The sequence below is a fragment of the Carassius auratus genome, chromosome 36 (genome assembly GCF_003368295.1).
Source record: "Carassius auratus strain Wakin chromosome 36, ASM336829v1, whole genome shotgun sequence".
NCBI lineage: Eukaryota > Metazoa > Chordata > Actinopteri > Cypriniformes > Cyprinidae > Carassius > Carassius auratus.
Window position 1 is genome coordinate 10,089,884 of NC_039278.1, and position 21,395 is coordinate 10,111,278.

General features: G+C 37.2%; 1 protein-coding gene across 1 annotated transcript in view; it reads right to left on the reverse strand.

Annotated features, from left to right (window-relative positions):
* LOC113055210 (contactin-2-like) overlaps positions 1–14,488 on the reverse strand; it is a 37,253-nt gene extending 22,765 nt beyond the window's left edge. The window contains exon 1 of the mRNA XM_026221270.1: positions 14,065–14,488. The gene's annotated coding sequence lies outside the window, so the exon portion shown is untranslated. The remainder of the gene's footprint in view (positions 1–14,064) is intronic.
* Positions 14,489–21,395: the final 6,907 nt, after the last annotated feature.

Here is a 21,395-nt window from a genome sequence, read left to right on the forward strand (position 1 = left end):
TTTGGCACAGCACTCGAGTCTGTCAGAGTATAAACTAGACATGTTAACTATATATTACCAGATATTTTAAATCCCTTAATATAAAGCATGCCTCATGTTTAGTACAAATTGGATTATGCACTTACCCCACAGAAGCTCACTCTGTGTCCACTGCTATTATTCAGATGCGCTCATATACCATATATGCGCCTCATACCATATAGCCTTTTAAAATATATATTGATATATGGTACAAACTCGATATACCGCCCAGCCCTAATTGCTAGGAGTATTGTTTTTCCTGCACAAAACATTATTTATAATGTGTTTCGAATCCATTTATCACAAAGAACTTTGTGCTTGGTAACTTCTGATAAGAAACAAAGTCTCAGCTTTTAAATCCTGTATATTTTATCACAAAATTCTAACAAAAAATGTCCTTTAGACACTTTTAGATGTGGCGTGATTGATCACTGTAGCAGCTTTGTCCCAGCGCGTGCCGAACTGTGTGTGGAGAACTAAACGGTTCGATTTTTTTCAGTGAACCGTCCCATCCCTAACATAGTAAGGAATATTACAGAAATTGAATAAAGTGTAAAAATAATACACTATATAGTCTTAACATTAATAATCAGGTAAATAAGGCTGCTGTCCCTTTAAGACAGACTGAATGGTCCAATATACTGATACACATCCGGTTTTACCCATACATTTAACAGTACATTTAAAAAAGTACATTTAAAAAATAAATAAATAATGAATTCTAAGTAACTAAGTAACATGGTTGCATTTAATTAACTGGATTTGCATCACCTGTACTAAAACATTTCTATTAATTTTTGCAGGGAGATGGTGCCATCATTGTGGTTTATATTGACCAATCTGTGAGCTTTTGCCTCAAAATTATATCAGATTACCCTATATATATGCTTTATATTGGTTTTGACATTCAACACAAGAGGGCCCATCAGTATAAAGTCCTAGTGTTCCCTATGGCCATTTCATCCCTGCCTAGTGCTTGCCCTCCTACATTCATCTCTGAGTGAGTACTTCCTTTTCTTTATAAAAAGTAATGTTTCTTGTAGGACTCAAGGACTGCCTAGGGCAATGACGCTCATGCCACCCTGACATCTGCTGATGAGACTAAGCCCCCCAATGGATCTTTTCCACTTTTGGCCTGTTTAAGTCAGGTATCCATGTAGAGACTTCATTAAAAAAAAATAAAAAAACATATCTAAGGAATTTTTTATCAGCCTAGATACCTTCATCTACCGTACATACCTTCAGGTTCTGCTGGACACCCATTTACAGTTTTTTTCAGTCGCTAACAAGCATTTGTCCAAGCAGTTGTCACATTTTCAAAACTCTAAACACAATTAGCACAGCATCTGTCTATTGTGGCCATACCATTCACACATTTCATGTCGTTTTCACACAGTATGGAGTCATTGAACACATTTCCACAATGCTTACATTTTCTGAACAGACAAGCTATACCTCCCAACAAAATTATGGATCGTTTTTGTAGTATTTACAAATGTTAACACACAACATCCCACAATAGCAAAAACAATGTTCCAAATCTCAGATACAGTATAAAAACCTCTGCTTCTGCGATGATATCAGTTCAAAAACAAATTATCTTAGCTGATTTATGTTGTGTAAATTGGGCAAACCACAAGTGATTCCAATCCGGCTTAGACTCAATGGCAGGGGTTATTTTTTTCTATTACATTGACACTTATACAATACCAGGAGGACTTTGAAGAGTGATATTTTTGGAAACAGAAACAGAAAAAGACAAACACTGTAATGTATGGACGAGGAAAAGTAAGAGCAAGGGGCCCAGTGAGAGGAGCAGGAGCAGTGAGAGGAGCAGTGAGAGGAGCAGGAAGCAGTAAGAGGAGCAGGAGCAGTGAGAGATGCAGTGAGAGGAGCAGGAGCAGTGAGAGGAGCAGTGAGAGGAGCAGGAGCAGTGAGAGATGCAGTGAGAGGAGCAGGAGCAGTGAGAGGAGCAGGAGCAGTGAGAGATGCAGTGAGAGGAGCAGGAGCAGTGAGAGGAGCAGGAAGCAGTAAGAGGAGCAGGAGCAGTGAGAGATGCAGTGAGAGGAGCAGGAGCAGTGAGAGGAGCAGTGAGAGGAGCAGGAGCAGTGAGAGATGCAGTGAGAGGAGCAGGAGCAGTGAGAGGAGCAGGAGCAGTGAGAGATGCAGTGAGAGGAGCAGGAGCAGTGAGAGGAGCAGGAAGCAGTAAGAGGAGCAGGAGCAGTGAGAGATGCAGTGAGAGGAGCAGGAGCAGTGAGAGGAGCAGTGAGAGGAGCAGGAGCAGTGAGAGATGCAGTGAGAGGAGCAGGAGCAGTGAGAGGAGCAGTGAGAGATGCAGTGAGAGGAGCAGGAGCAGTGAGAGGAGCAGGAGCAGTGAGAGATGCAGTGAGAGGAGCAGGAGCAGTGAGAGGAGCAGCAGCAGTGAGAGATGCAGTGAGAGGAGCAGGAGCAGTGAGAGGAGCAGGAGCAGTGAGAGGAGCAGGGGCAGTGAGAGGAGCAGGAGCAGTGAGAGGAGCAGGAGCAGTGAGAGGAGCAGGAGCAGTGAGAGGAGCAGGAGCAGTGAGAGATGCAGTAAGAGGAGCAGGAGCAGTGAGAGGAGCAGTGAGAGGAGCAGGAGCAGTGAGAGATGCAGTGAGAGGAGCAGGAGCAGTGAGAGGAGCAGGAGCAGTGAGAGATGCAGTAAGAGGAGCAGGAGCAGTGAGAGGAGCAGTGAGAGGAGCAGGAGCAGTGAGAGATGCAGTGAGAGGAGCAGGAGCAGTGAGAGGAGCAGTTAGAGGAGCAGGAGCAGTGAGAGGAGCAGTGAGAGATGCAGTGAGAGGAGCAGTGAGAGGAGCAGGAGCAATGAGAGGAGCAGTGAGAGGAGCAGTGAGAGGAGCAGGAGCAGTGAGAGGAGCAGGAGCAGTGAGAGATGCAGTGAGAGGAGCAGGAGCAGTGAGAGGAGCAGGAGCAGTGAGAGATGCAGTGAGAGGAGCAGGAGCAGTGAGAGGAGCAGTGAGAGGAGCAGGAGCAGTGAGAGATGCAGTGAGAGGAGCAGGAGCAGTGAGAGGAGCAGTTAGAGGAGCAGGAGCAGTGAGAGTAGCAGTGAGAGATGCAGTGAGAGGAGCAGTGAGAGGAGCAGGAGCAATGAGAGGAGCAGTGAGAGGAGCAGTGAGAGGAGCAGGAGCAGTGAGAGGAGCAGTGAGAGGAGCAGGAGCAGTGAGAGGAGCAGTGAGAGGAGCAGGAGCAGTGAGAGGAGCAGGAGCAGTGAGAGATGCAGTGAGAGGAGCAGTGAGAGGAGCAGGAGCAGTGAGAGATGCAGTGAGAGGAGCAGTGAGAGATTGTTTTTATTTTACCCCCCTTTTTTATCTGGGCTTTTTTGCTGTTGTTGTTTTTTGGTTCAGAATGCTCGTATGTGTTTCATGGATATTTTGTTCACTGTAAGCAATACTGTCAAACCTTTTCTGTTCTATCATACCGTGTTTCTACTGTACCTCCTGCAGTAAACAGTAAAGGAAAAAAATAGCTTTTTACTGGAATGCTTTTGAATGTGAACATTACTGTATATTTGGACATACAGTTCCTAACCAAGAAATGTAGTGTAAAACAATGAATTTGCATGTTTTGCATGCAAATACCTGTAAAACTGAGACTGAAAAGTCTATGCAGTTTTTGTAATGTCAACAATAGCCAGTATTCTGAAACCTGGTGTAATTTGATTGACTGCATGTACCTTTTGAAGTGAAAACAAGTGTTATTCTTTGACAGAATAATTTAATTTTGAGTCAGATTTGCAGTGTTTTGGTAAAGTTGGTGTGTGCAGAGAAAGATGTGTTCTATTTTGAAATGAAGACTTAGTATATATTTAACAAAATGTGTATTTGAGAAGAAAATTATCCATTTGGCCAATTGTGTTTTGTAGGTGTGAGTCTGTGTTAAGAGTTTAGAAAAAGTATCTGAAGTATGGTTAAGCGCTTGTTAGCGATTGAAAAAAACTGTAAATATGAAGGGTACTGCATCTTCATAAAAATGCTTTGGTCTACAAACTAACAATCAAATTCCAATTCTTAACATCTGATACAGCAAGAAACATATTGCCTTGGTCTGAATATTCCTAAAGTGAATAAAATTGGTATTCACTGAACCGATCCAAAGCTGATCTAAAATGTATGGCTTAGTGTCCCCAAGTCATGGCTTTGACACTGAATAAATATTCAGTGTTTGCAATCTGAGTTTGCCGATAAAGTTAGCACTTGATAGCCAGAGCTAAAACAGCAGCAGTGGGGAGGAATTATAATGATGATCCATGCAGAAAAGGCACATCTATATGTTCTTGCAAAAAACACGTCAACAACACTTATTTGAAAACTACAAATACGTTTCTGGCTTACAGCTTTGCATTTAAAAGTGCCGAAAATGTCTTATGAGTCATTCCACAGCAAATTTAAGTAGAGGTCTGTGGATTCAACACCATGTGCATCCTTTAATAAGTATTCATGCCATGACTAGCTATTTGTTGTAATTGTTTGCCATTCGACATGTTTGTTCAGAGCAGTGAGTCATTTACTCAGTGTTTGAACAATGACACAAAGCTTGAACTTACTGTTTCCAGACTGAAAGTCTTGGGTACATTAAAACCAATCATTATAATGACTATGCAATTAAGCCTAGAATCTATGAACCGTGACAATAAAGCAGAGCAAAAAGCATGATTAAATTGTAAATGGCAATGTGTAATTAACAGATACTACTGAATACTATTGAAAGCTTTCAGTGATATTATTATGTTTCTATCCAGCCATGTATTGAAATGAAACACAAGGGCAGCAGGGTGTTTATTAGGTCATTTTGAACTTTCTCAATGGGATACATGAAAGCTCATTTTGTGTCATTGCCTGTTTACATTCAGATTTATATTTCAAATTTTTAAACCATAACAATCACTTAAGAACTTTTAATAAAGTCTTTAGTTTTGTTATTTTCATAGTGGTTCCCAATGGTGATAATTTTGAGACTAAAGGGTCTACAAATCCACACAAGGGCTCATAGACTCTGCTGACATACTGACTCTTAGCCTTGTGCCGTGCATTTTTAGGCCTAAGTCTCGTCTTTCTTGATATTTCACTGAGGCAGTGATGATCAAATAAAATGCTGAATGAGTTTTAAATGCTGCTGTCCAAAAAAAGGGAACATTTGTCTTTATTACAAACTAAAGCCAAGCAATAGGTGATGTTAATTAATATAATAAGTGAAAGATTTGAATAACACCTAACATTGTTTTGGAGGAATTTTGGCCCACTCATCTTACTATGTTGTACCATTATTTGTTTATGAACAGCTCTCACCACAGTATTTCAGTCTGGGCTTTGACTGGCTATTGTAACCTTGATTCTTTTCTTTTTAAGCCGTTCTGTTGTAGATTTGCTGGTATGTTTGACTCTACAATACTTTAGCATACAGAGGCGTTCATGGTCGACTCAATAACTGTGAGGTGCCCAGTTCCTGTGGCTACAAAACAAGCCCAAAACATCACCTCTCCACCAGCATGATTGACTTTTAGTATGAGTTGTCTGTGCTGATATGCTCTTTTGGCTTTGACCAAATGTGGCACTGTGCATTATGGCCAAATATTTCCACTTTAGTCTTGTCTGTTCAAAGGACTTTGTTGCCTGTAGAGTCTGAGGTGTAGTTGCTGGGTTGTCTGCAATGATTGTACTGTCTGACCATGGGGCGAATTTCCGGGGACATCCACTCCTGCTCTGTCTTCCATTTGTGAATCATCTTCCTCACTGTGGAATGATGGACTTCTTTGGAATTGTTTGGAAACGGCCATATTACCCTTCCAAGATTGATGGCAGTAACAACTGCTTCTCTAAGATCACTGCTGATGTCTTATCTCTGTGACATTGTTTTATCACACACCTAAAAGCTCCAGACCAGCAAACTGTGAAAACTTCTGCTTTTACAGAGGTGCTCACACTCGCTGATGATCAGTTAATCAAAAATATTTGACTACCAGTGCCTGACCATTACTTACCCTCTGTTGACAGTAAGATTGTCCTTAGTTTGTCACCCATGAATTTTCCATTTTAGCCAGGTTTTTGTTAAATAAATAATGACAGTGTGTTATGTCATGTGTTGTTGTTCATCTGAGGTCTTTCTTTCCAAATTTTAAGACCTGGCTGCCAATTACCAGATGAATGAATTTGAAACCAATGAAACCATGGAATTTAATAGGGTGTCCTTTCTCTTTCACATGACTGTATGAGTGTGGTAGCTTTTATTCAGAATACTATTCCAGCAATTTCATTTTGCTTGTATAGAACATTGTGTGGTTGTCCATGGCCCATATATTGGTGGTTACCTAGATTCTCCTATAATATACCTGAGGACTACTGTCATACCAATTCTAACTGGTGCCACCACAATAGACAGGAAAGCACAGATGCCGGGAAAAGTGCTGAGGCTGGGTACAGCATGGCTTTAGACAGCAGCTTGTTTGAATATCTGAAACCAGATCTGGGAATAGCTCAAATTTCACAGATCCAAAGACCTGTGCTAAAGTATAAACAATGGTATCTTTAATTTGTGTTAAGCAAAGCTTGAGTACTCCAAATTGGGTTTAAGCTGCACTGTGGCGCCTCTAAATTTGAATATATTGTGAAAGTCTTTCTTATGTATAATGCAGATTTCAAATGCTAAAAGAAAGGATACATATTCAATACTGGGTGATTCAATTCGGTCTCCCACTTTGATTTATATATATATATATATATATATATATATATATATATATATATATATATATATATATATATATATATATATATATATGTATATATATATATATAAATTAAACACTAGTTTTAAAGGATATTTTATATTAGCTTTAAATATTTAATTCATTTTATTTTTTTATTCTATATTATATTAGAATTCATAATATTTCAATCTATTAATACTTAATATTTTAGATAAGATAAGATTATTTAGATAAGATAAGATTTATTATTTTTATTAAGTAAATTTCGCCCTAAATGATGAATCACCCATAAATATACAGGATGCACATATTCAGTACATAAATTTAATACAGCAGCTTATGGACCACCAGTTTCAACTGTCCTCATGCATTCACACAATTAACTGAAAAACAGCCAGAAACTTACCGCACCTTCAAAATCATCCAAACGATCTGATTTACAAAAGGTGAAATATATTATTATTTTTTTAAGTCTGCAAAGGGGAGGCAATGAGGTTTTGTTAAATGTGTGGAATACACGAAAAAAAGTCTGCACACTCAGAAAGAAATTACATGCAAAACATTTACTGAAAGAAACATGGCCCTGATTTCTGGTGGAGTGTGCAGACTTTTTTCAAAACAAAAGATTTAACAAAATCTCATTGCCTCCCCATCCCCTGGAGATGTAGCTACCCAACTCACAAGAGAAAGTGTGTGTGGGTGAGAGACCCGAGAAGACAAACAGCCTCATGTGGACCCACTAGCCTCCTATAACTGAAATATCAACATGATAGTCTTTGAGTGTTGAAAGCCTGCCAGGATGAAATATCCTGTAATAGCTTTGGCTCACTTCACAGAGGACAATGATATGCTTGTCCTTTTTGAAGAGGAAACAGACTGAAATTTGGTGACCTTCAAAAGCCTGATTACAATCTTTCTTTCTCATATCTAAAAAGGAGCATTCTTTGACAATTTTAATTCAGAGAATAACTTTTTAAACACTGACAGATATCAATCTCGATTTGTTAATACTAATCATGTGTACCCACTACCTCTCCTGCAATGATACACATAATATAATTTATAACTACCTTTGTCTCATCTAACACTCACTTAAAAAACACTTTAAAACCACTAATAATTTAATAACACTGTTAAATGCAACCAATGGTAAATATTACAAAATATCTATTTTCATACTGTAATAATTTTTTTAATTTTGTGATGCCTAAATTCACTGTAGCATTTATAATATTTTTTTTTTTGTTGTTGATAAAATTTAATGTTATTTTAAAATCAGACTTTAATCAGTTATCACAGGAAAATAAATATAGCTTATATATGAAACAGAAATACTGTGAAATATTATTATCATTTAAAATAACTCTTCTATTTTAATGTTTCCTATTTTACATTTCCTACTGTAAATATATTTTAATGTATTAATTTATTTTAATTTATTATTTGTATTTGTAACTTATATACTTTGATGATAAAGCTGAATCATCAGAGCACATGATTCAACAGAGCACAAAAGATGCTTAATATTTTTGTGAAAAAATATTGCTTTGATGAATAGAAAGTTCAAAAGAACTGTACTGAACTGTAAATGCTTTTAGTGTAACTTTAGATTAATTTCATCCTCCCTATGTGCTTGCTGCATGAAATTATTAATTTCTTAAAAAAAACCTTACTGGAATACAACTTTTGAACAGCATATAATCTTGTATAATATATTTTAATCGATTCACAGCCCTTAATTTTAACCATAATATCATTAATATTATAGCTGACTGTTCCACTATTCTTTTGGCTGAAATAAATTTTACCGATGTCTTAGTGAAGAGACCAGCAGAAACTGCATATAGAGCTCTCTCTGTTACACATTTCCTGTGATAAGAACCATTAACACATGACACAGGGATGGACGGCCGTACCGAGGGAGAGACTGCAATTACGATGCCCAGTGACTTCAGTTGGAGCATGCCATGTTATCACTGACAGATACAGCATCTGCAGCAGCAATGTCTGGAGTAGAACAATGACGGCTCTATGTCCCAGATGTGCTCATTGCAGGACACAAAACAGAAGCTCATCTGTACTTGAGTACTTCACAGTAGAGATCAGAGAACTGAGAAATGCCCCACTCTTCCTCATTTATCACCTCCATCCTCAAACACAGGCCCATCCATTCTCTCGAATGGCCGTATCTCAACAAGACCTCCATAACCCAACAGATGTGGTGGTCCTTGACCTTTATGACCCTCTGACATAGACGTCTGAACTGTGGTCTCTGACCTTCCCAGTGAACTATTTGAAAAAAAAATTTATTAGCACTCCAATTGAATGGTTGTACTGCTTAAGGCGCGCATGACCTGGATGTGTGCAGATCAGGGTTAAGTGAGTACATTCTCATAGGGATGAATGAGTCGTTCAAATATATCTGACGCTTCAGTTCAGATTCACTTGGCTTCAGTTAAAACTTCCCTTCAGTAAGCACATCATCCTAAGTTCAAGGCTTCAATGCTCTCTAAAGGATAATTTTTCAGAAGCTGGACAGGAATGCATTTCAGCTCCCATACTAATCTAATTTCATCTCACATTAACATAGATTCTCATAGTACTGTGGATGCATCTCACTCTCACGTCATCCATGATCTGAGAGGATTACTGGGTCACTTTAGCTTTCTAGAAGTGTCTTTTAGCTATATACTGAAATGTGAATATGGAAATAATCATTAAAGAAATTATATTTAAAGCAAAAGTGTGTTAGTAATTAATTAATTAATTATTAAAATTGAAGTGTTCATGAAACCATTTTTAAAACAGACATTCGTTGCCTTGCTGAGCTATTTTCTACAAATTTTGCCATCTTAAAAAAAGACTTTTATTGATGTAACTTAACATATACATTGAAATCAATCACTTGACTTGAATAAAAACAGTTAAATTAGATGTTAACATTTGAAATACATTTTGAAGTTATTTGACTAAATATATCATTTTGAGCAATGAGTCATTCAAACAATTGTATTTAGGCCTACTCACATCACAGCATAAACAAATGAATCATGTGCACTAGCTTCAAGTTTGCCAACTGCCCAGATTCAGAAATAGGTTTATTGATCGGAGCTGAATCACATGTCCTAACCTTGACATTCCAGTAACAAAGCAACATAGAAACCATAACATTCTGAGGCACAGAATCTGCCTCATTTCCTTCAAGCTCTAGGGAGTAAACAGCATGAAGTGTAGCAATAGATATGATGGAGACCACTGCTTAAAAGAGCCTGACTATTAAAGCGTAAAGAGTAAGTGGATGATTTAGAGACCAATTACTAGAGCCCTATGATTTCCACGATGCAGAAAACAGAATAGCGGAATTCAGTCATAAAATGGAATTTGCCAAATTTTGGGTTAATAAATCAAAAGTAGCTGAGTACACTTAAATCAAAACGTGACATATACTAGTGTCTATGAATATTAAGCCGCAAAAATACGACTTAAGTATTAATTTTTCTTAAAATTTTAATAAATTGTTCTTAAATTGTTTAAGTTTCATGATTTAAATTAATTATACAGGCTTTTAGATTAATACAATTTACTCTAACCATAAAAAAAGCAGAATTAGTGAAAAAAGGGCCCTAAACTGCTTAGTTAAGAGGGTATATGCCCCCAAAAAACAGAAATTCAGCTGGCAAGGTAAGATGACACTTTTTCAATTCAAAGCTATGACTGGAGTTAAAATGGTCGGAGCTTCAATAAAGCTAAATATATTATGTTCTGCATTTATAGAATAGCTAGCATATAGAGGTTCATTTAGAATTTGAAGTAGGGGTGTCGCGATATACCGGTATTGATGATAACCGTGATATTCAAAGCAACAATTATTGATCTCGTGTCAATTTGGTGTGTGACGATATAGCGATAACCGCAATATTTAAAATGATCAGTTCTCTTATGATAACTTAATAAATGTTAATAAAGTACATCTTATTGTAAAGTGTTACCATTAATATTTATTCATCATACCGTTGACAAAATTTTCTCTCTCGTTATTTCATAGGAGCTTCAAAGAAGATGGAGAAAGCCAGAGTCTTGTGCCCTGCGTTTATCAGTATCCGGATGTTCGTTGGTTGAAAAAGAAAAACTCAATAAACAAAGTAAAAATGATTTGACTGATATCTTTTCCCCCCAAGGTTTCTATAGATATCACGGTATATCAATATCGTGAATTCTTATGGCCACAATAACAGTGGTATGAAAAATCTAATATCGAGACCTAATTTGAAGTATTTTTGCAGTTTTTTTTTACCATGTCCTGTCTTAAACATGGCACATAATAAAAAGAGAAAGATGACTCATGAATTTGTATATAAAATAATAATATTAATAATAATAACAATGAGTACCCTATTCGAGAAGCACAGTACACAAAAAATTGCATTCTCTAACTGCCATATGGTTTAAAATCAATATGTTTAGGGCCAATAAGGTTGTTTTTTTTGTTTTTTTTAAAGAAATTAATACTTTTATTCAGCAATGATCTAAAAAAATGAACAAAAGTGACAGCAAAGACATCTACGGTACGTAGTTAAAATAAATGCTGGAGAATCCTGAAAAAAAAAAAAAACGTATAATTTCCACCAAAGAATATTAAGGAATATTAAGCAGCACAACTGATTTCAACATTGGTAATAATAAGAAAAGTTTCTTGAGCATCACATCAGTATATTAGAATGTTTTCTGAAGGATCATCTTAAAACTAAAGACTGGAATAATGGCTGCTGAAAATTTGGTTTTGTCATCACAGAACACAGAACATCACATTACATTCAAAAATATATCAAAATTGGAATTGTTTTAAATTGCAATAATATTTCATCTTTAAAAACAATTGATCACATAAATGCAGCTTTGCTGAGTATAAGAGACTACGGCTTACCAACCATATACATTTGAACAGGATAGTGCATACTGTATATTGCTTATCAATGTTTTTCTGTTCAGTTTGATATAAGAAAAGCACTTTATAAATTGGATGTATACTTTTTTATAAGGGAAAATTGGTCTATTTTTGTGTCACTATGGATTGAATATATGTACCACGTGGACAACACCCATAAAAAAAAGAACTGGACCACTAGGCCTATCCAAATGCTCACCCTCGTCTGCTTTTGAAAGCATGGGCATCTTGTGAATGTTTTATGAGGCTGGTAGATATAGCACACGCCCTCATTCCTGTAGATTGTGAAGCTATATTTACATGAATTATTTTATAAAAGTTCTAGGTCATAAATCTGCCAAACTCTGAGTTTTTTTTTTTTTCTTTCTCTGTCTCTCACCGTCTCACATTTTTGGTTCTAGCCGCACACCTGGGCACACTGATGGGGCTGCTGCAGGCCAGCATTAGCAGTCTGTGTTGTACTTTTCCACAGTGCTTCACTGAGCTTTAATTTGCTGCCGCTGCTCGGTCCATCACTATCAGGTTTAACCCTTGGCCATGGCTGTCCCCAGCCTCCAAAATGCCTTCGAAATGCTCTCTCTCACTACAAATGTCACCAATAAAGTCACTGACCATTTATATACCTTTATTGCTTTGTGCAAATTTCCTTTTCCAGGTTTCAAAATGTGGTTGAGCTAAAATCCTGAATAATTTATGATGTGAAAACCCAATCAAGTTCAGTTTCTGGTCATGTTCATTAGATCTAACTTCTAAACAATACTTCTGTTGATTCAGATAGCAAGTGCCTGCAAAGAGTGCAAGTAAAACTAAATGAAGACTGATTAAAAGCATGAAAAGCATGTGGCAAAATGCATGGTGAAAATTCGCATAATACGAAGTTTTGTATACAAGTGTAATAACAGTAATAGTTGTTTTATTAAAAAAATATATATATATATATTTAGACTATGTAGTCTATGTTGGTTATTCACACACTACATTAAATGCCATACACAAGAGTTTCCTTCAGATTGGCATTTTTGAGCGCAGGAAAATATTGTTTATGCATTCAGTAATCTAATTTTGTTTTGGGAGATGGACCTTGTTGGGAAACCGAATACATCGCCGATCTGGAGCCATCTCCATTCATGTCACCCATCCGCGTTTTTACAAGTGTCTTCCAGTTCCCATGATCACAAACGCCTGGCTGGTCAGGTTTGAAAAAATCTGCCACCTTCACAGCCCTAATTACAGAGAAAAGCCTAAAATGATTCAGTCGGTTCTCAGTACAGTTTTTTCTGAAGTCCTACAGATTCAACTGATAACGGAATAAAACACGACAAATGAACCGAGAATTTCGTGCCACATGGCTGAGTCACAGAACAAGGCAGTTAGTATTGGGGCATACTGACCTCGGTGAGCTTTAGTGTATGATGAGAATTTATGAACTGGAGCAGTGTGTTCAGATTCGGGTCTGCATTCTTCACAATATAAGATGACATAATTGAAAATGCTTTTATCCTTTAATATTTCAACCTACTGAACAACTTTCCAAACTAGTATACTGTACATGACTCTACATAAATAAATAAAAAATCTAATTTATATATATATATATATATATATATATATATATATATATATATATATATATATATATATATATGTGTGTGTGTGTGTGTGTGTGTGTGTGTGTGTGTGTGTGTGTGTGTGTGTGTGTGTCGCTTGAAACCATCAAAACATCTGCTAGAGAAAACACACGTGTCTAATAGGACTTTGACTCTAAACTTCGTCTAATGATAACAAGCCCCGGTCTCCTCAACATACAGTATGAGCAGGTCATACTCTTTAATGCAATATAAAACCTACAACGTTATGCAATTTTAACTGCTCCGACTCTCCTATAACATCATTTCTGGTATATAACAGACTTCTCAAAAAGTACTTTATGTTTGTCTTTGGTCAGCAGTTTGCACAGGTGTTTAAGGTAAGACTCACGCTTCTGTTATCTATCAGTCGCTATGATTTCAATCATAAAATCATATGTCGCTCTCGTGTAAACAAAACGCCGTAAAGATGTTCACACCAGTCCGTCCCATTACTTCATAACAGACGTGTTTGTTTCATATAGGCCTCCTAATAACTACACAGTGTTGCATAGTTAAACGAAATATCCCTACATTTATTTCCGCTAGACTGTATTGCGCAATCGATTGCTGAGAGATGGGACGCTTCAATACAAAGCGAAATATAAACACAGCGCGTGTCGTCCGAGATTATATACCACATAAACAGGCAAATAGCGAAGAAAAGGCCATATAAATGAAAATAAGTGGATCATTAAGTTTCGGAAGATGGAGGTTTAAAAGCGCTTTCTTACCTTTGTAAAACAGCTTTGAGTGAGGACGTGCTCGCGTGCCTCTGCCTCCTCCAGTGACGCTGCAGGTGCCGCGCGCGCTCTGCGTCAATAACGGCAACTGGCCTTTGCTAATTTTACAAGATCTTTTCTCTCTTTAAGCAACTGCAGCTCCCTGTCGCAATAAGGATGCTGTCGTCTGTACGACACGATCCCCCTTCCTCACTCTGTCTCTATCTTCCTTTCATAATAGCCTCAATTATTTCCCTCCTCCCACTGCCTCTCTCTCTTCACCTTCCTCTCTTCTCCCTCAGTCTACATTTGATACAAATGAGGGAATACGATTAATGCAACACAGTGAACGTACACAAAGAAGGTAGGTTTCCTCAAAGGAGGTAAAATGTGTACCCTTCCCCCACTAGTCCACACACACAAATACACACCCCTTCACACCTCTCTAATGAAACACCAATGGCACAATATGCAAACCACACCGTCCGTCTTTGTTCATGTTGTTATTCCCGGGACCACTGATTCATAAAGACTCAATAATAAGAAGAAGAATGTTTGAACAATATTAACTCCTGCATACAATGTTTCTCACTGAAATTAGCAAACCACGAAAATACAGCCCCACTCATTTGATTCTTGGACTGAAGCTTTGTTTCTTCCCATATGACAGAAAAATCACAAATGAAATCCCCTTTAATGTGTCCTAATGTGTAGCCTTAACAAAAGAATAATTTGCATGAATTTTTAACACTTTCAAATCAAGCAGCTTTCTTTTGGTTAATGCAGAAAATTACCACAACCTTAACCCGTTGCAAAATCTGTGCATGGAAATCTTTTGCACTGACAAAACTCTTGATTGTGTGGATTCCTATTAAAAATTACTAGATTTTTGTTGAGAAACATTAAATGTGACCGCACCTTTAAGCACCACAGTAATAGTTATGAACTTCCAAATCAAGAACCAATGGGCACCTGCTTCTCAGAAGTTCCCTCTGAAAAAATCATAAAAGCTCCCTACATTGTATTTGCAATAAAAATCATATCACAATATTAAAACCAACAATCTATTAATTTTATAGTTCTAAACTTTTATTGTGTGTGAAAATCTATCTCATATGTGTCTATTTGTATTCCTCTTGAGGAATTAAAGGAGAAACATTTGCAACGAAGCAGATTTTCTTGAAATTTTCTTGAAACATATCAAGGCTCATAAGCAATAAAAGAGCAACATCAAAGCAATACAATTTTTCTTTGGGTTTTTCTTAAACTTTTTATTTGTAATAGCCTATTTGTAGTCAAGTAAGATCTATAGAAAAAAATACATTATTGGTTGGAAAAATGATTAATAAATCTACTAAGCCAAACAAAATGCAATGAGAGAAGCGTGGCACAGATGAAGACAAAGAGATTTGTTAATTGATCTCGTTGTCTCAGCATCAAGTCATGAAAGGAGAGATTAAATAGCTGTCAGGCCATGGCAAATGATCCTGGAACATGATGGTTTAAAATTAATTTATTCTACAAGATTCCGGGAAGATCGGACTCCTCATTCTCCCCTGGCTCTCTTGTACACAGACAAGGGGATGTGATCGTTTTTTCAGTTTTTCCCTTGTCCCCAGAGACTGACACTGTCCATCTAATCTGGACCTCACTAGGCCAGTACTAAGAGCCTAGACCCTGACTGACTGCACACCGGTCCCTGGTGTCGTATTAATTTTCATTTTGACTGCTGGAGCCTCTACAAATCTCATCAATGCTGTCACAGACTGTGGCGGCATGCATGTGATTCAGGAACCGAGCCTATGTGTGTGTCCGCCTGCCTGATGTGATATTTATTCTGATTCTCTTTGTTCAGGCCATGTAATGAATAACTATTGATGTCAGAAGAAAACCTGTCACTCAGTATATATTTATGTGTTGCTAACAGAACAGAAAAGGTACAGATCTTTATGGCCCTTTGCCAAAATAAAACTTGAGTTTTATGCTCTTAAACACAAAACAAAGACAACATTTTGTCTTAAAGATACACAGTTAAAAATATATATATATATTTTTTCACAAAATAATTTTTGACCTTTTGATGCATAAAACAGCATTTTATTAAATCACAAAGATTTGGAAAATGCTTTTCCATGATGCTTCATGCACACCAATAGTCGTATCCACCTGCAACATAACAAAAAACAACTTACAAAGCCACATGAATTGAATATTATGCCGATAGTGTTTCTGTCTGGTCATTCCTGGCTTACTGTAGCGGCTGGCTCCAAACCCTCTGTAGACAAGCTGAGTTCCATCTGTTGCTTTCAGAAGGATCAATAGTTGTGCTTTCTAATGATGTCTAAAAGCTCTGGGTAACTTGAGTATTCTGCCCAAGGCCCCAGTACTTGCCTTCAGCTGCCATTGAAGAACAACCCTCATGCCCATGTAGAGGTCACCCAATCTACTAGACTGATTAAATGCTCAGTTCTTATTGTATTTTGCTAAAATCGGAGATTAGAGAGTCATTCCAAAGTGTTAACTCCTTATATGCAAATCGACTGTTTAAAATCAATGCAAAAATAAAAAATGTAACATCCCAGGTGTTTCTTAATGTTTAGATTTCAAAAAAGATGTCAATATGCAAACGATCACATTAATAAATATTACTTGTATGTGCCTGAGCTTGACTACAGCATAATTCTAATAGTCTGGCAGAAAAAAAAATAATAACTTGATAAAGTATTCTGTCCTCTATACATCCAATCGATGGAGCCCTTTTTGTTCTGTTTCCTTTTCCGCATCTCCAGGCAAAAGGGACAATTAGCATTTAGATGGGGAGTACTCTCATATAGCCCAGACACTACATGGATGGCCTTTTCTCGAAAACTCTTCATTCCCTGGGTTCACAGAATCAGTGGCGACAGCCTAAAGCAGCACTGCCACTCTTACCTGAAGCATGGCACCTGCACACTATCCTCTAGGGACTGTCTGTCATATCTCTTAAATGGGCTTCATGGCCCCTAGCTGTATACTGTATGTATATGTGTGTGTATGTGTGTGTGCATGACTTGAGCATAAACAGAGTTGATCAGAGGTCCTGCTGGGCTCTGCCTGTCAGCCTGCAACAGTCTGTAAACACATTCCCAGAGCAACAAGACATGTAGACCAAACTATATGGTTCATTAGTCATGCTTAGAGTATCACTGGAGAGAAGCAGATTTTTTATCAGTTTATTTTAAATTTGTATGTATTTATATATTATTTTTATTATTATTACATTAGATATATTAATAAAAATTATATTAGATAAATACACATATCAGTATAATGTGCTGCTGAGATATTTAGGCTTCAGAATAAGACATAAATATGTCTGGCATGTATCCACCAGAGATCACCAGTTGGTTTTTGTTACATCTTGCTCTTGAATTGTACACCGTGCTCTATTTCTTGAACATGACATCATTCTCACAGCGCACATCAGAGGGGTGTGGGCAAGATTGCCTGAGAAGAGCTGTTTATCCATGCCACCCGGGGACAAAAGGAAAACTAAAAACCTAAAGCTCAGAGCAGTTGTAGCGTCTTTACCTTTAGAAAGTGTCAAGCCAGGCTGCCTGCTATAGAACAGCAAATCCCTGGACTGGGAATTTAGGATATGCGGCAGCAGTCGTAATGCCATCTGCCTGAGGGGCATATTGTGACGGCTCGCCAGGGCCCAGTGTGGAGCATGTGATGTGACGCTGACTCAGTACACACCTGCCTTAAAACAGCCGGGATGCACAGCAATAATCAGATGAAAAATAAGATGAGACAAAATAAAAAAATTCAATAGGCCAAACCATTGTGGAGAAATAGCCTCATGTCCACTTTTGCATGCTTTTCGTAGAATTAGTTCACATGCTTTTCAGAAACAGTATGATTAATCAACTGGAATTCCATAACTTTTTGCCATGGTCTGAAGATGATCTGGTTCAAATTTCATGACAGTCGGTTCAATAGCCTAGGACGAGTTCGAAAAAGTAGTTTTTACGAACAATTGAAAATACCGAAAAAATTAAGCCTTACAATTTATTTTGTTATTTTTGTGTCCTTTTGAATCGGCATGAGCCAAGGAATCAGAGGATATTTTTATTTTATTTTGTGGTTAATGGATTTTTTTTTTTTTTTTTTTATTTTTTTAGAGTTTAGACAAGTGGTGGCGCTAGAAAGTTTGAGTTAGAGACTCCAAATTTGTTATGGTAACTTTTCTCACTGTCCTCTATCAGTGTGCCAAATTTCACACTTGGCTTTTTTCATTTTACCACTGGCTCCAGGAAACACAATAGGTTATAATTAAAATCCTCTGTAGAGAAATGTGTGTTCATACTGAGCTCTAGATAGATTACAAAATTAGCCATGCAAACAGAATTAATCTTTGTCATTTGAAGCAGCATGTGCAGATGGTTGCATATGTAATTTGAGTCTGATTAATTCTTTAGTCCTGGTGTGCGTATTGAAAATGTAATAAAATTCTGACATGAAAAGGATGAAAGTTCAGTGATGGCCACAAGAGCAGTAGATTGAGCCACCTGGACCCTAAACAGACCACACATCTCGGCTCTTATCACAGGGGATGAATCCCACAGGACACGACCCATTAAACCCCATTATCTAGATAGAGAGAATATGAGAGAGCAGGACCATTGATCCATCAAAGGAGTGGGGAGGAGAGATGGCTATCATCTCTTGTCTGCTGGCTGATCTTCCTGGGGAGGCTGACATTTTTGGAGGTCCTCAGAAGTCTGAAGGTGACACCGCTTTGTCATGAGACAGCTGCTTTGTGTCCATCTGATGAGGGGCTTGGCCAAAACATCCGGGCATCAACCATTTCTCAAATGAACATCGACTTTAACTGGGCCAGATCCCTTTTCCTGATCTCATTCTCCACCACTAAAGAGAAGACTTTTAATTGTAGAATGAGTTCCTTTCAGCATGGTGCCATGTGAGAGGCTTGAAAGAATGAAAGTGATGTGCAAGCTCTATGAACTGTGTATTCAGAGGAGAGACGTGGTTCAGATGCCAAGATAAAAGAATCCCTTTGCGTGACGATTTGCGAGATAGACGGAACTGCAGAATGCACTTGCTTTCCATGCATATTATTTCAATTCACAACTTCTCTCTAGAAAGAGTAAAGCTGGTGAATGAGTCAACCTGCAATTTTTCCTCATACTTTATTACTGTACTTTGGTACATCACCATTCAAAATCGAAAGGCTAGATTCTTTTTAAATAGATTAATACCTGTATTCATCGAGGATGCATTAAATTGATCTGAATGTCAGTAAAGACATTAATAATGTTACAAAAGATTTCCAATTCAAATAAATGCTGTTCTTTTCAGCTTTCTATTAATCAAAGAATCCTGAAAAAAAAAAAAAAAAAAAATATATATATATATATATATATATATATATATATATATATATATATATATATATATATATATATATATATATATATATATATATATATATATATATATATATATATTAGAATAAAATGATCATGTATCACTGAAGCAATGGCTGCTGAAAATCAAGCTTTGCCTTCACAGAAATAAATAATATTTAAAAATATGTTAAAATAGAAAGCAGTTATTTTTACAGTGAATATTTTTAATACATTTATTTCATACTAAGTACAGTTAAAATCTATTAACTTGTTTACTGATGTATCCCTTGCGACGCACTGATATAAAAATTACAACTTGGCGTAAAATGCATTAATATTAAGCCCAAAATGTGTGTTAATGTCACTATTGATGAGGATTGTATGATCTTTGAATAATATCGGTCTTTAGCAGACTTTCAGTATACTATAACTACAATAGCGAGTGGTTTTTTTTTTAAGCATGCAAATGCATTTGTAGTATACTAAGCCTGAAGTAAATATTTTTACTGTAATTTTGGTCAAATAAATGCAGTCCCATAATATTATTATATTACTAGATTTACAATGGCACAAATAAATCCAAAGATGAACTTGCCTTCATGTCTTGCTATCTTCATATACTTCCTAAAGTGTAATTTTAATGTTTCAGATCCACTGTGCACCATTGCTCTTTGAAAATTGTTCAAGTGATCTATTACCCAATTTGTATCGCCTTCATTTTGTTACAGACTATAAAAATAATTTACTGATAATAATTAAAACAATAAATGTGCAGTTTAAAAGTGAAACAGGTGAAATAAATGGTCCCGGGCTCCCTGCTCACATCAGAAAACCCAATTATCTTAGAAAACACCAGATGACAGCAGAAGTAATGAAATGCGTATCTGAAAGATTAAGATCTCTGACTTTGAGGACCTTAAATGAATTATTAATAGCATATGTATTTATTTTAGACCCCCTTCCCTTCAGTGGGGGGATTAGCTTCTCTTCATTTCTTCATGCTCAGTGGCGATGGCACCGTAGCGTCAAGAATGGGAAAAGGGAAGAAAGGTGTGTCTCTGTGACATGTGAGCTAATTGACTTCCAATGGCATCCACCCGTTGTGCCAGCTGGGGCTGTTCAGTCTGATCTGCTTTCATTTGGCCTCAGGGTGCAGAAACCCCCCTTCTCCTGTCCTCCTTTGGACGGAAGGACAGAAGGATGGAAAACATCTTTCCGTTGTGCATAGCATTAGCATTATATTGGTCTACCTCTCTGGTCAGACGCCTTAAGTGGCATCAATTATTGAGAGCTTGATGAGTGATGGAAGCTGTAGCTTTTAAGCACAGAGTGCTGCCTGACGTTCAGACCAGGCCCGTTTGACAAATGAACTGTAATAAGATTACTCATGGCTGCTTTTTGTTTTTCCTCCTTGATTAATGATCAGTGGGTGACAAATGTTACTTCTCTGATTAATGTCGAACGGCAGATGTGATGCTGTATCACAATACAGCATCACTGGAATCTCTGGCAGTTTCGTAATGTATTTATTCTTCTTTGTTTGCTTACATGATGGTGGATAAACTATGATTCAATGGTTTACTGGTAAGTAAAAAATGATTAGAAACCCAGTCTTTGTGTTAATGAAGTATTTTTTAACATATTAAAAAACACCAAGTTGAAAATGTTTCCTATACACATTTAATACACTTTAATGCACATAAAAATATTCAGTTATGTCTTTCAAGATGTAAATAAATTGAGCGCAGCGTTAGTTCAGTCAGGCCACGGAGGCAAGGCTGTGAACAGCTGATGTGGTCATCGCTCCAATCACTATCACTCTCCTATTAGACACGGGACATATGTACGTGGCACCACTGCTCAGTAAGCATGCTCAAATGGCTCGCAACCCTCCCTCCGTTGTCTTCTTTGTTTCAGATCACTAAGGCTTCC